Here is a 13,537-nt window from a genome sequence, read left to right on the forward strand (position 1 = left end):
TACTACGGACCTTTAGCAATGGGGGCCGGCCCGAATTATTTATGGAAGGTCTGATGATGATTTTTTTTTTTTTTCACCATCTCTTTCTCTCTCTGCCGGGGCCGGCCAAGAGTGCTTTATGGACGGTTTAAAACATGACTATGGATGCAAATGCTCATTTTCCTCCGTGCACCTGGTGATTGAAAACGTGCATCTGGTAACCCAAAAATTATAAAAGGGTTTTAAATACTTTTACCCGTCATTCTATTGATATAGCCCGCTAGGGGAGTGCCCCACTACGGCCCTCTCTCTGTCAGGGCCGTCCTTGGGTGCTTTTTACACACTTTAAGAAATCACGATGGATGCAGATTGCTATTAATCCTCCGTGCAACTGGTGATTGAAAACGTGCATCTGGTAACCCAAAATTTCAAATATGGTTCAAAATGAATTTAAAGGCACCCCTCTCATTGTTGCCCGCTATGGGAGCACCCCACTAAGGCCCTGTCTCGGTCGGGCCCGTCCTGAGTGCTTTATAGACACTTTAAGAAATCGCGATGGATGCAGATTGCTATTAATCCTCCGTGCAACTGGTGATTGAAAATGTGCAACTGGTGATTGAAAACGTGCACCTGGTCACCCAAAACACGGTTCTCTATGCGGTTAGCGGTGTTCCATCTATTCATGTCCGCTTATGGCGCACCCTACTACGGACCTTTAGCAATGGGGGCCGGCCCGAATTATTTATGGAAGGTCTGATGATGATTTTTTTTTTTTTTCACCATCTCTTTCTCTCTCTGCCGGGGCCGGCCAAGAGTGCTTTATGGACGGTTTAAAACATGACTATGGATGCAAATGCTCATTTTCCTCCGTGCACCTGGTGATTGAAAACGTGCATCTGGTAACCCAAAAATTATAAAAGGGTTTTAAATACTTTTACCCGTCATTCTATTGATATAGCCCGCTAGGGGAGTGCCCCACTACGGCCCTCTCTCTGTCAGGGCCGTCCTTGGGTGCTTTTTACACACTTTAAGAAATCACGATGGATGCAGATTGCTATTAATCCTCCGTGCAACTGGTGATTGAAAACGTGCATCTGGTAACCCAAAATTTCAAATATGGTTCAAAATGAATTTAAAGGCACCCCTCTCATTGTTGCCCGCTATGGGAGCACCCCACTAAGGCCCTGTCTCGGTCGGGCCCGTCCTGAGTGCTTTATAGACACTTTAAGAAATCGCGATGGATGCAGATTGCTATTAATCCTCCGTGCAACTGGTGATTGAAAATGTGCAACTGGTGATTGAAAACGTGCACCTGGTCACCCAAAACACGGTTCTCTATGCGGTTAGCGGTGTTCCATCTATTCATGTCCGCTTATGGCGCACCCTACTACGGACCTTTAGCAATGGGGGCCGGCCCGAATTATTTATGGAAGGTCTGATGATGATTTTTTTTTTTTTTCACCATCTCTTTCTCTCTCTGCCGGGGCCGGCCAAGAGTGCTTTATGGACGGTTTAAAACATGACTATGGATGCAAATGCTCATTTTCCTCCGTGCACCTGGTGATTGAAAACGTGCATCTGGTAACCCAAAAATTATAAAAGGGTTTTAAATACTTTTACCCGTCATTCTATTGATATAGCCCGCTAGGGGAGTGCCCCACTACGGCCCTCTCTCTGTCAGGGCCGTCCTTGGGTGCTTTTTACACACTTTAAGAAATCACGATGGATGCAGATTGCTATTAATCCTCCGTGCAACTGGTGATTGAAAACGTGCATCTGGTAACCCAAAATTTCAAATATGGTTCAAAATGAATTTAAAGGCACCCCTCTCATTGTTGCCCGCTATGGGAGCACCCCACTAAGGCCCTGTCTCGGTCGGGCCCGTCCTGAGTGCTTTATAGACACTTTAAGAAATCGCGATGGATGCAGATTGCTATTAATCCTCCGTGCAACTGGTGATTGAAAATGTGCAACTGGTGATTGAAAACGTGCACCTGGTCACCCAAAACACGGTTCTCTATGCGGTTAGCGGTGTTCCATCTATTCATGTCCGCTTATGGCGCACCCTACTACGGACCTTTAGCAATGGGGGCCGGCCCGAATTATTTATGGAAGGTCTGATGATGATTTTTTTTTTTTTTTCACCATCTCTTTCTCTCTCTGCCGGGGCCGGCCAAGAGTGCTTTATGGACGGTTTAAAACATGACTATGGATGCAAATGCTCATTTTCCTCCGTGCACCTGGTGATTGAAAACGTGCATCTGGTAACCCAAAAATTATAAAAGGGTTTTAAATACTTTTACCCGTCATTCTATTGATATAGCCCGCTAGGGGAGTGCCCCACTACGGCCCTCTCTCTGTCAGGGCCGTCCTTGGGTGCTTTTTACACACTTTAAGAAATCACGATGGATGCAGATTGCTATTAATCCTCCGTGCAACTGGTGATTGAAAACGTGCATCTGGTAACCCAAAATTTCAAATATGGTTCAAAATGAATTTAAAGGCACCCCTCTCATTGTTGCCCGCTATGGGAGCACCCCACTAAGGCCCTGTCTCGGTCGGGCCCGTCCTGAGTGCTTTATAGACACTTTAAGAAATCGCGATGGATGCAGATTGCTATTAATCCTCCGTGCAACTGGTGATTGAAAATGTGCAACTGGTGATTGAAAACGTGCACCTGGTCACCCAAAACACGGTTCTCTATGCGGTTAGCGGTGTTCCATCTATTCATGTCCGCTTATGGCGCACCCTACTACGGACCTTTAGCAATGGGGGCCGGCCCGAATTATTTATGGAAGGTCTGATGATGATTTTTTTTTTTTTTTCACCATCTCTTTCTCTCTCTGCCGGGGCCGGCCAAGAGTGCTTTATGGACGGTTTAAAACATGACTATGGATGCAAATGCTCATTTTCCTCCGTGCACCTGGTGATTGAAAACGTGCATCTGGTAACCCAAAAATTATAAAAGGGTTTTAAATACTTTTACCCGTCATTCTATTGATATAGCCCGCTAGGGGAGTGCCCCACTACGGCCCTCTCTCTGTCAGGGCCGTCCTTGGGTGCTTTTTACACACTTTAAGAAATCACGATGGATGCAGATTGCTATTAATCCTCCGTGCAACTGGTGATTGAAAACGTGCATCTGGTAACCCAAAATTTCAAATATGGTTCAAAATGAATTTAAAGGCACCCCTCTCATTGTTGCCCGCTATGGGAGCACCCCACTAAGGCCCTGTCTCGGTCGGGCCCGTCCTGAGTGCTTTATAGACACTTTAAGAAATCGCGATGGATGCAGATTGCTATTAATCCTCCGTGCAACTGGTGATTGAAAATGTGCAACTGGTGATTGAAAACGTGCACCTGGTCACCCAAAACACGGTTCTCTATGCGGTTAGCGGTGTTCCATCTATTCATGTCCGCTTATGGCGCACCCTACTACGGACCTTTAGCAATGGGGGCCGGCCCGAATTATTTATGGAAGGTCTGATGATGATTTTTTTTTTTTTTCACCATCTCTTTCTCTCTCTGCCGGGGCCGGCCAAGAGTGCTTTATGGACGGTTTAAAACATGACTATGGATGCAAATGCTCATTTTCCTCCGTGCACCTGGTGATTGAAAACGTGCATCTGGTAACCCAAAAATTATAAAAGGGTTTTAAATACTTTTACCCGTCATTCTATTGATATAGCCCGCTAGGGGAGTGCCCCACTACGGCCCTCTCTCTGTCAGGGCCGTCCTTGGGTGCTTTTTACACACTTTAAGAAATCACGATGGATGCAGATTGCTATTAATCCTCCGTGCAACTGGTGATTGAAAACGTGCATCTGGTAACCCAAAATTTCAAATATGGTTCAAAATGAATTTAAAGGCACCCCTCTCATTGTTGCCCGCTATGGGAGCACCCCACTAAGGCCCTGTCTCGGTCGGGCCCGTCCTGAGTGCTTTATAGACACTTTAAGAAATCGCGATGGATGCAGATTGCTATTAATCCTCCGTGCAACTGGTGATTGAAAATGTGCAACTGGTGATTGAAAACGTGCACCTGGTCACCCAAAACACGGTTCTCTATGCGGTTAGCGGTGTTCCATCTATTCATGTCCGCTTATGGCGCACCCTACTACGGACCTTTAGCAATGGGGGCCGGCCCGAATTATTTATGGAAGGTCTGATGATGATTTTTTTTTTTTTTCACCATCTCTTTCTCTCTCTGCCGGGGCCGGCCAAGAGTGCTTTATGGACGGTTTAAAACATGACTATGGATGCAAATGCTCATTTTCCTCCGTGCACCTGGTGATTGAAAACGTGCATCTGGTAACCCAAAAATTATAAAAGGGTTTTAAATACTTTTACCCGTCATTCTATTGATATAGCCCGCTAGGGGAGTGCCCCACTACGGCCCTCTCTCTGTCAGGGCCGTCCTTGGGTGCTTTTTACACACTTTAAGAAATCACGATGGATGCAGATTGCTATTAATCCTCCGTGCAACTGGTGATTGAAAACGTGCATCTGGTAACCCAAAATTTCAAATATGGTTCAAAATGAATTTAAAGGCACCCCTCTCATTGTTGCCCGCTATGGGAGCACCCCACTAAGGCCCTGTCTCGGTCGGGCCCGTCCTGAGTGCTTTATAGACACTTTAAGAAATCGCGATGGATGCAGATTGCTATTAATCCTCCGTGCAACTGGTGATTGAAAATGTGCAACTGGTGATTGAAAACGTGCACCTGGTCACCCAAAACACGGTTCTCTATGCGGTTAGCGGTGTTCCATCTATTCATGTCCGCTTATGGCGCACCCTACTACGGACCTTTAGCAATGGGGGCCGGCCCGAATTATTTATGGAAGGTCTGATGATGATTTTTTTTTTTTTTCACCATCTCTTTCTCTCTCTGCCGGGGCCGGCCAAGAGTGCTTTATGGACGGTTTAAAACATGACTATGGATGCAAATGCTCATTTTCCTCCGTGCACCTGGTGATTGAAAACGTGCATCTGGTAACCCAAAAATTATAAAAGGGTTTTAAATACTTTTACCCGTCATTCTATTGATATAGCCCGCTAGGGGAGTGCCCCACTACGGCCCTCTCTCTGTCAGGGCCGTCCTTGGGTGCTTTTTACACACTTTAAGAAATCACGATGGATGCAGATTGCTATTAATCCTCCGTGCAACTGGTGATTGAAAACGTGCATCTGGTAACCCAAAATTTCAAATATGGTTCAAAATGAATTTAAAGGCACCCCTCTCATTGTTGCCCGCTATGGGAGCACCCCACTAAGGCCCTGTCTCGGTCGGGCCCGTCCTGAGTGCTTTATAGACACTTTAAGAAATCGCGATGGATGCAGATTGCTATTAATCCTCCGTGCAACTGGTGATTGAAAATGTGCAACTGGTGATTGAAAACGTGCACCTGGTCACCCAAAACACGGTTCTCTATGCGGTTAGCGGTGTTCCATCTATTCATGTCCGCTTATGGCGCACCCTACTACGGACCTTTAGCAATGGGGGCCGGCCCGAATTATTTATGGAAGGTCTGATGATGATTTTTTTTTTTTTTCACCATCTCTTTCTCTCTCTGCCGGGGCCGGCCAAGAGTGCTTTATGGACGGTTTAAAACATGACTATGGATGCAAATGCTCATTTTCCTCCGTGCACCTGGTGATTGAAAACGTGCATCTGGTAACCCAAAAATTATAAAAGGGTTTTAAATACTTTTACCCGTCATTCTATTGATATAGCCCGCTAGGGGAGTGCCCCACTACGGCCCTCTCTCTGTCAGGGCCGTCCTTGGGTGCTTTTTACACACTTTAAGAAATCACGATGGATGCAGATTGCTATTAATCCTCCGTGCAACTGGTGATTGAAAACGTGCATCTGGTAACCCAAAATTTCAAATATGGTTCAAAATGAATTTAAAGGCACCCCTCTCATTGTTGCCCGCTATGGGAGCACCCCACTAAGGCCCTGTCTCGGTCGGGCCCGTCCTGAGTGCTTTATAGACACTTTAAGAAATCGCGATGGATGCAGATTGCTATTAATCCTCCGTGCAACTGGTGATTGAAAATGTGCAACTGGTGATTGAAAACGTGCACCTGGTCACCCAAAACACGGTTCTCTATGCGGTTAGCGGTGTTCCATCTATTCATGTCCGCTTATGGCGCACCCTACTACGGACCTTTAGCAATGGGGGCCGGCCCGAATTATTTATGGAAGGTCTGATGATGATTTTTTTTTTTTTTCACCATCTCTTTCTCTCTCTGCCGGGGCCGGCCAAGAGTGCTTTATGGACGGTTTAAAACATGACTATGGATGCAAATGCTCATTTTCCTCCGTGCACCTGGTGATTGAAAACGTGCATCTGGTAACCCAAAAATTATAAAAGGGTTTTAAATACTTTTACCCGTCATTCTATTGATATAGCCCGCTAGGGGAGTGCCCCACTACGGCCCTCTCTCTGTCAGGGCCGTCCTTGGGTGCTTTTTACACACTTTAAGAAATCACGATGGATGCAGATTGCTATTAATCCTCCGTGCAACTGGTGATTGAAAACGTGCATCTGGTAACCCAAAATTTCAAATATGGTTCAAAATGAATTTAAAGGCACCCCTCTCATTGTTGCCCGCTATGGGAGCACCCCACTAAGGCCCTGTCTCGGTCGGGCCCGTCCTGAGTGCTTTATAGACACTTTAAGAAATCGCGATGGATGCAGATTGCTATTAATCCTCCGTGCAACTGGTGATTGAAAATGTGCAACTGGTGATTGAAAACGTGCACCTGGTCACCCAAAACACGGTTCTCTATGCGGTTAGCGGTGTTCCATCTATTCATGTCCGCTTATGGCGCACCCTACTACGGACCTTTAGCAATGGGGGCCGGCCCGAATTATTTATGGAAGGTCTGATGATGATTTTTTTTTTTTTTCACCATCTCTTTCTCTCTCTGCCGGGGCCGGCCAAGAGTGCTTTATGGACGGTTTAAAACATGACTATGGATGCAAATGCTCATTTTCCTCCGTGCACCTGGTGATTGAAAACGTGCATCTGGTAACCCAAAAATTATAAAAGGGTTTTAAATACTTTTACCCGTCATTCTATTGATATAGCCCGCTAGGGGAGTGCCCCACTACGGCCCTCTCTCTGTCAGGGCCGTCCTTGGGTGCTTTTTACACACTTTAAGAAATCACGATGGATGCAGATTGCTATTAATCCTCCGTGCAACTGGTGATTGAAAACGTGCATCTGGTAACCCAAAATTTCAAATATGGTTCAAAATGAATTTAAAGGCACCCCTCTCATTGTTGCCCGCTATGGGAGCACCCCACTAAGGCCCTGTCTCGGTCGGGCCCGTCCTGAGTGCTTTATAGACACTTTAAGAAATCGCGATGGATGCAGATTGCTATTAATCCTCCGTGCAACTGGTGATTGAAAATGTGCAACTGGTGATTGAAAACGTGCACCTGGTCACCCAAAACACGGTTCTCTATGCGGTTAGCGGTGTTCCATCTATTCATGTCCGCTTATGGCGCACCCTACTACGGACCTTTAGCAATGGGGGCCGGCCCGAATTATTTATGGAAGGTCTGATGATGATTTTTTTTTTTTTTCACCATCTCTTTCTCTCTCTGCCGGGGCCGGCCAAGAGTGCTTTATGGACGGTTTAAAACATGACTATGGATGCAAATGCTCATTTTCCTCCGTGCACCTGGTGATTGAAAACGTGCATCTGGTAACCCAAAAATTATAAAAGGGTTTTAAATACTTTTACCCGTCATTCTATTGATATAGCCCGCTAGGGGAGTGCCCCACTACGGCCCTCTCTCTGTCAGGGCCGTCCTTGGGTGCTTTTTACACACTTTAAGAAATCACGATGGATGCAGATTGCTATTAATCCTCCGTGCAACTGGTGATTGAAAACGTGCATCTGGTAACCCAAAATTTCAAATATGGTTCAAAATGAATTTAAAGGCACCCCTCTCATTGTTGCCCGCTATGGGAGCACCCCACTAAGGCCCTGTCTCGGTCGGGCCCGTCCTGAGTGCTTTATAGACACTTTAAGAAATCGCGATGGATGCAGATTGCTATTAATCCTCCGTGCAACTGGTGATTGAAAATGTGCAACTGGTGATTGAAAACGTGCACCTGGTCACCCAAAACACGGTTCTCTATGCGGTTAGCGGTGTTCCATCTATTCATGTCCGCTTATGGCGCACCCTACTACGGACCTTTAGCAATGGGGGCCGGCCCGAATTATTTATGGAAGGTCTGATGATGATTTTTTTTTTTTTCACCATCTCTTTCTCTCTCTGCCGGGGCCGGCCAAGAGTGCTTTATGGACGGTTTAAAACATGACTATGGATGCAAATGCTCATTTTCCTCCGTGCACCTGGTGATTGAAAACGTGCATCTGGTAACCCAAAAATTATAAAAGGGTTTTAAATACTTTTACCCGTCATTCTATTGATATAGCCCGCTAGGGGAGTGCCCCACTACGGCCCTCTCTCTGTCAGGGCCGTCCTTGGGTGCTTTTTACACACTTTAAGAAATCACGATGGATGCAGATTGCTATTAATCCTCCGTGCAACTGGTGATTGAAAACGTGCATCTGGTAACCCAAAATTTCAAATATGGTTCAAAATGAATTTAAAGGCACCCCTCTCATTGTTGCCCGCTATGGGAGCACCCCACTAAGGCCCTGTCTCGGTCGGGCCCGTCCTGAGTGCTTTATAGACACTTTAAGAAATCGCGATGGATGCAGATTGCTATTAATCCTCCGTGCAACTGGTGATTGAAAATGTGCAACTGGTGATTGAAAACGTGCACCTGGTCACCCAAAACACGGTTCTCTATGCGGTTAGCGGTGTTCCATCTATTCATGTCCGCTTATGGCGCACCCTACTACGGACCTTTAGCAATGGGGGCCGGCCCGAATTATTTATGGAAGGTCTGATGATGATTTTTTTTTTTTTTCACCATCTCTTTCTCTCTCTGCCGGGGCCGGCCAAGAGTGCTTTATGGACGGTTTAAAACATGACTATGGATGCAAATGCTCATTTTCCTCCGTGCACCTGGTGATTGAAAACGTGCATCTGGTAACCCAAAAATTATAAAAGGGTTTTAAATACTTTTACCCGTCATTCTATTGATATAGCCCGCTAGGGGAGTGCCCCACTACGGCCCTCTCTCTGTCAGGGCCGTCCTTGGGTGCTTTTTACACACTTTAAGAAATCACGATGGATGCAGATTGCTATTAATCCTCCGTGCAACTGGTGATTGAAAACGTGCATCTGGTAACCCAAAATTTCAAATATGGTTCAAAATGAATTTAAAGGCACCCCTCTCATTGTTGCCCGCTATGGGAGCACCCCACTAAGGCCCTGTCTCGGTCGGGCCCGTCCTGAGTGCTTTATAGACACTTTAAGAAATCGCGATGGATGCAGATTGCTATTAATCCTCCGTGCAACTGGTGATTGAAAATGTGCAACTGGTGATTGAAAACGTGCACCTGGTCACCCAAAACACGGTTCTCTATGCGGTTAGCGGTGTTCCATCTATTCATGTCCGCTTATGGCGCACCCTACTACGGACCTTTAGCAATGGGGGCCGGCCCGAATTATTTATGGAAGGTCTGATGATGATTTTTTTTTTTTTTCACCATCTCTTTCTCTCTCTGCCGGGGCCGGCCAAGAGTGCTTTATGGACGGTTTAAAACATGACTATGGATGCAAATGCTCATTTTCCTCCGTGCACCTGGTGATTGAAAACGTGCATCTGGTAACCCAAAAATTATAAAAGGGTTTTAAATACTTTTACCCGTCATTCTATTGATATAGCCCGCTAGGGGAGTGCCCCACTACGGCCCTCTCTCTGTCAGGGCCGTCCTTGGGTGCTTTTTACACACTTTAAGAAATCACGATGGATGCAGATTGCTATTAATCCTCCGTGCAACTGGTGATTGAAAACGTGCATCTGGTAACCCAAAATTTCAAATATGGTTCAAAATGAATTTAAAGGCACCCCTCTCATTGTTGCCCGCTATGGGAGCACCCCACTAAGGCCCTGTCTCGGTCGGGCCCGTCCTGAGTGCTTTATAGACACTTTAAGAAATCGCGATGGATGCAGATTGCTATTAATCCTCCGTGCAACTGGTGATTGAAAATGTGCAACTGGTGATTGAAAACGTGCACCTGGTCACCCAAAACACGGTTCTCTATGCGGTTAGCGGTGTTCCATCTATTCATGTCCGCTTATGGCGCACCCTACTACGGACCTTTAGCAATGGGGGCCGGCCCGAATTATTTATGGAAGGTCTGATGATGATTTTTTTTTTTTTTCACCATCTCTTTCTCTCTCTGCCGGGGCCGGCCAAGAGTGCTTTATGGACGGTTTAAAACATGACTATGGATGCAAATGCTCATTTTCCTCCGTGCACCTGGTGATTGAAAACGTGCATCTGGTAACCCAAAAATTATAAAAGGGTTTTAAATACTTTTACCCGTCATTCTATTGATATAGCCCGCTAGGGGAGTGCCCCACTACGGCCCTCTCTCTGTCAGGGCCGTCCTTGGGTGCTTTTTACACACTTTAAGAAATCACGATGGATGCAGATTGCTATTAATCCTCCGTGCAACTGGTGATTGAAAACGTGCATCTGGTAACCCAAAATTTCAAATATGGTTCAAAATGAATTTAAAGGCACCCCTCTCATTGTTGCCCGCTATGGGAGCACCCCACTAAGGCCCTGTCTCGGTCGGGCCCGTCCTGAGTGCTTTATAGACACTTTAAGAAATCGCGATGGATGCAGATTGCTATTAATCCTCCGTGCAACTGGTGATTGAAAATGTGCAACTGGTGATTGAAAACGTGCACCTGGTCACCCAAAACACGGTTCTCTATGCGGTTAGCGGTGTTCCATCTATTCATGTCCGCTTATGGCGCACCCTACTACGGACCTTTAGCAATGGGGGCCGGCCCGAATTATTTATGGAAGGTCTGATGATGATTTTTTTTTTTTTTTCACCATCTCTTTCTCTCTCTGCCGGGGCCGGCCAAGAGTGCTTTATGGACGGTTTAAAACATGACTATGGATGCAAATGCTCATTTTCCTCCGTGCACCTGGTGATTGAAAACGTGCATCTGGTAACCCAAAAATTATAAAAGGGTTTTAAATACTTTTACCCGTCATTCTATTGATATAGCCCGCTAGGGGAGTGCCCCACTACGGCCCTCTCTCTGTCAGGGCCGTCCTTGGGTGCTTTTTACACACTTTAAGAAATCACGATGGATGCAGATTGCTATTAATCCTCCGTGCAACTGGTGATTGAAAACGTGCATCTGGTAACCCAAAATTTCAAATATGGTTCAAAATGAATTTAAAGGCACCCCTCTCATTGTTGCCCGCTATGGGAGCACCCCACTAAGGCCCTGTCTCGGTCGGGCCCGTCCTGAGTGCTTTATAGACACTTTAAGAAATCGCGATGGATGCAGATTGCTATTAATCCTCCGTGCAACTGGTGATTGAAAATGTGCAACTGGTGATTGAAAACGTGCACCTGGTCACCCAAAACACGGTTCTCTATGCGGTTAGCGGTGTTCCATCTATTCATGTCCGCTTATGGCGCACCCTACTACGGACCTTTAGCAATGGGGGCCGGCCCGAATTATTTATGGAAGGTCTGATGATGATTTTTTTTTTTTTTCACCATCTCTTTCTCTCTCTGCCGGGGCCGGCCAAGAGTGCTTTATGGACGGTTTAAAACATGACTATGGATGCAAATGCTCATTTTCCTCCGTGCACCTGGTGATTGAAAACGTGCATCTGGTAACCCAAAAATTATAAAAGGGTTTTAAATACTTTTACCCGTCATTCTATTGATATAGCCCGCTAGGGGAGTGCCCCACTACGGCCCTCTCTCTGTCAGGGCCGTCCTTGGGTGCTTTTTACACACTTTAAGAAATCACGATGGATGCAGATTGCTATTAATCCTCCGTGCAACTGGTGATTGAAAACGTGCATCTGGTAACCCAAAAATTATAAAACGGTTTTAAATACTTTTACCGGTCATTCTATTGATATAGCCCGCTATGGGAGCACCCCACTAAGGCCCTGTCTCGGTCGGGGCCGTCCTTCAGTGCTTTATATACAGTTTCATATATTACGATGGATGCAGATTGTGATTGTTTTCCAAAAGACCCGTGTGCATCTGGTAACCCAAAAATTATAAAACTGTTTTAAATCATTTTACCGGTCATTCTATTGATATAGCCCGCTAGGGGAGTACCCTACTACGGCCCTCTCTCGGTCAGGCCCGTCCTTAGGTGCTTTATATACAGTTTAAGATATTACGATGGATGCAGATTGTGATTGTTTTCCAAAAGACCCGTGTGCATCTGGTAACCCAAAAATTAAAATATGGTTCAAAACCCGGGTAACACCACTCTATTTACGGACATGACAGTAGAGCTTACCCCCTGGAGCTATTGACCTCCAGGCTTGTAGGCCCTTACTCACCACCCGGGTATCACCCCTCTATTTCGGGGATGATACCAGCAGGGGACCCCCCCCACCTCCACAACCTCGCATACCAGGTGAACCAGGGCACCCACACTTAAGCACCCCTCCTCGGACATTAAAGCAGATAACCGCGCTGTTATGAACCGCGTGCACCTGGTCACCCAAATGGAACTTGTGCACCTGGTCACCCAAAAGGACCGGCGTGCACCTGGTCACCCAAAGGCCGGCGTGCACCTGGTCACCCAAAAGGACCATGTGCACCTGGTCACCCAAAGGCCGGCGTGCACCTGGTCACCCAAAAGGACCGTGTGCACCTGGTCACCCAAAGGCCGGCGTGCACCTGGTCACCCAAAGGACCATGTGCACCTGGTCACCCAAAAGGACCATGTGCACCTGGTCACCCAAAGGCCGGCGTGCACCTGGTCACCCAAAAGGACCATGTGCACCTGGTCACCCAAAGGCCGGCGTGCACCTGGTCACCCAAAGGACCATGTGCACCTGGTCACCCAAAAGGACCATGTGCACCTGGTCACCCAAAGGCCGGCGTGCACCTGGTCACCCAAAGGACCATGTGCACCTGGTCACCCAAAGGCCGGCGTGCACCTGGTCACCCAAAGGACCATGTGCACCTGGTCACCCAAAGGCCGGCGTGCACCTGGTCACCCAAAGGACCATGTGCACCTGGTCACCCAAAAGGACCATGTGCACCTGGTCACCCAAAGGCCGGCGTGCACCTGGTCACCCAAAGGACCATGTGCACCTGGTCACCCAAAGGCCGGCGTGCACCTGGTCACCCAAAGGACCATGTGCACCTGGTCACCCAAAGGCCGGCGTGCACCTGGTCACCCAAAGGACCATGTGCACCTGGTCACCCAAAAGGACCATGTGCACCTGGTCACCCAAAGGCCGGCGTGCACCTGGTCACCCAAAGGACCATGTGCACCTGGTCACCCAAAAGAACCGTGTGCACCTGGTCACCCAAAGGCCGGCGTGCACCTGGTCACCCAAAGGACCATGTGCACCTGGTCACCCAAAAGGACCATGTGCACCTG

Source organism: Oncorhynchus mykiss, unplaced genomic scaffold (genome assembly GCF_013265735.2).
Source record: "Oncorhynchus mykiss isolate Arlee unplaced genomic scaffold, USDA_OmykA_1.1 un_scaffold_411, whole genome shotgun sequence".
In the NCBI taxonomy this organism is placed as follows: domain Eukaryota; kingdom Metazoa; phylum Chordata; class Actinopteri; order Salmoniformes; family Salmonidae; genus Oncorhynchus; species Oncorhynchus mykiss.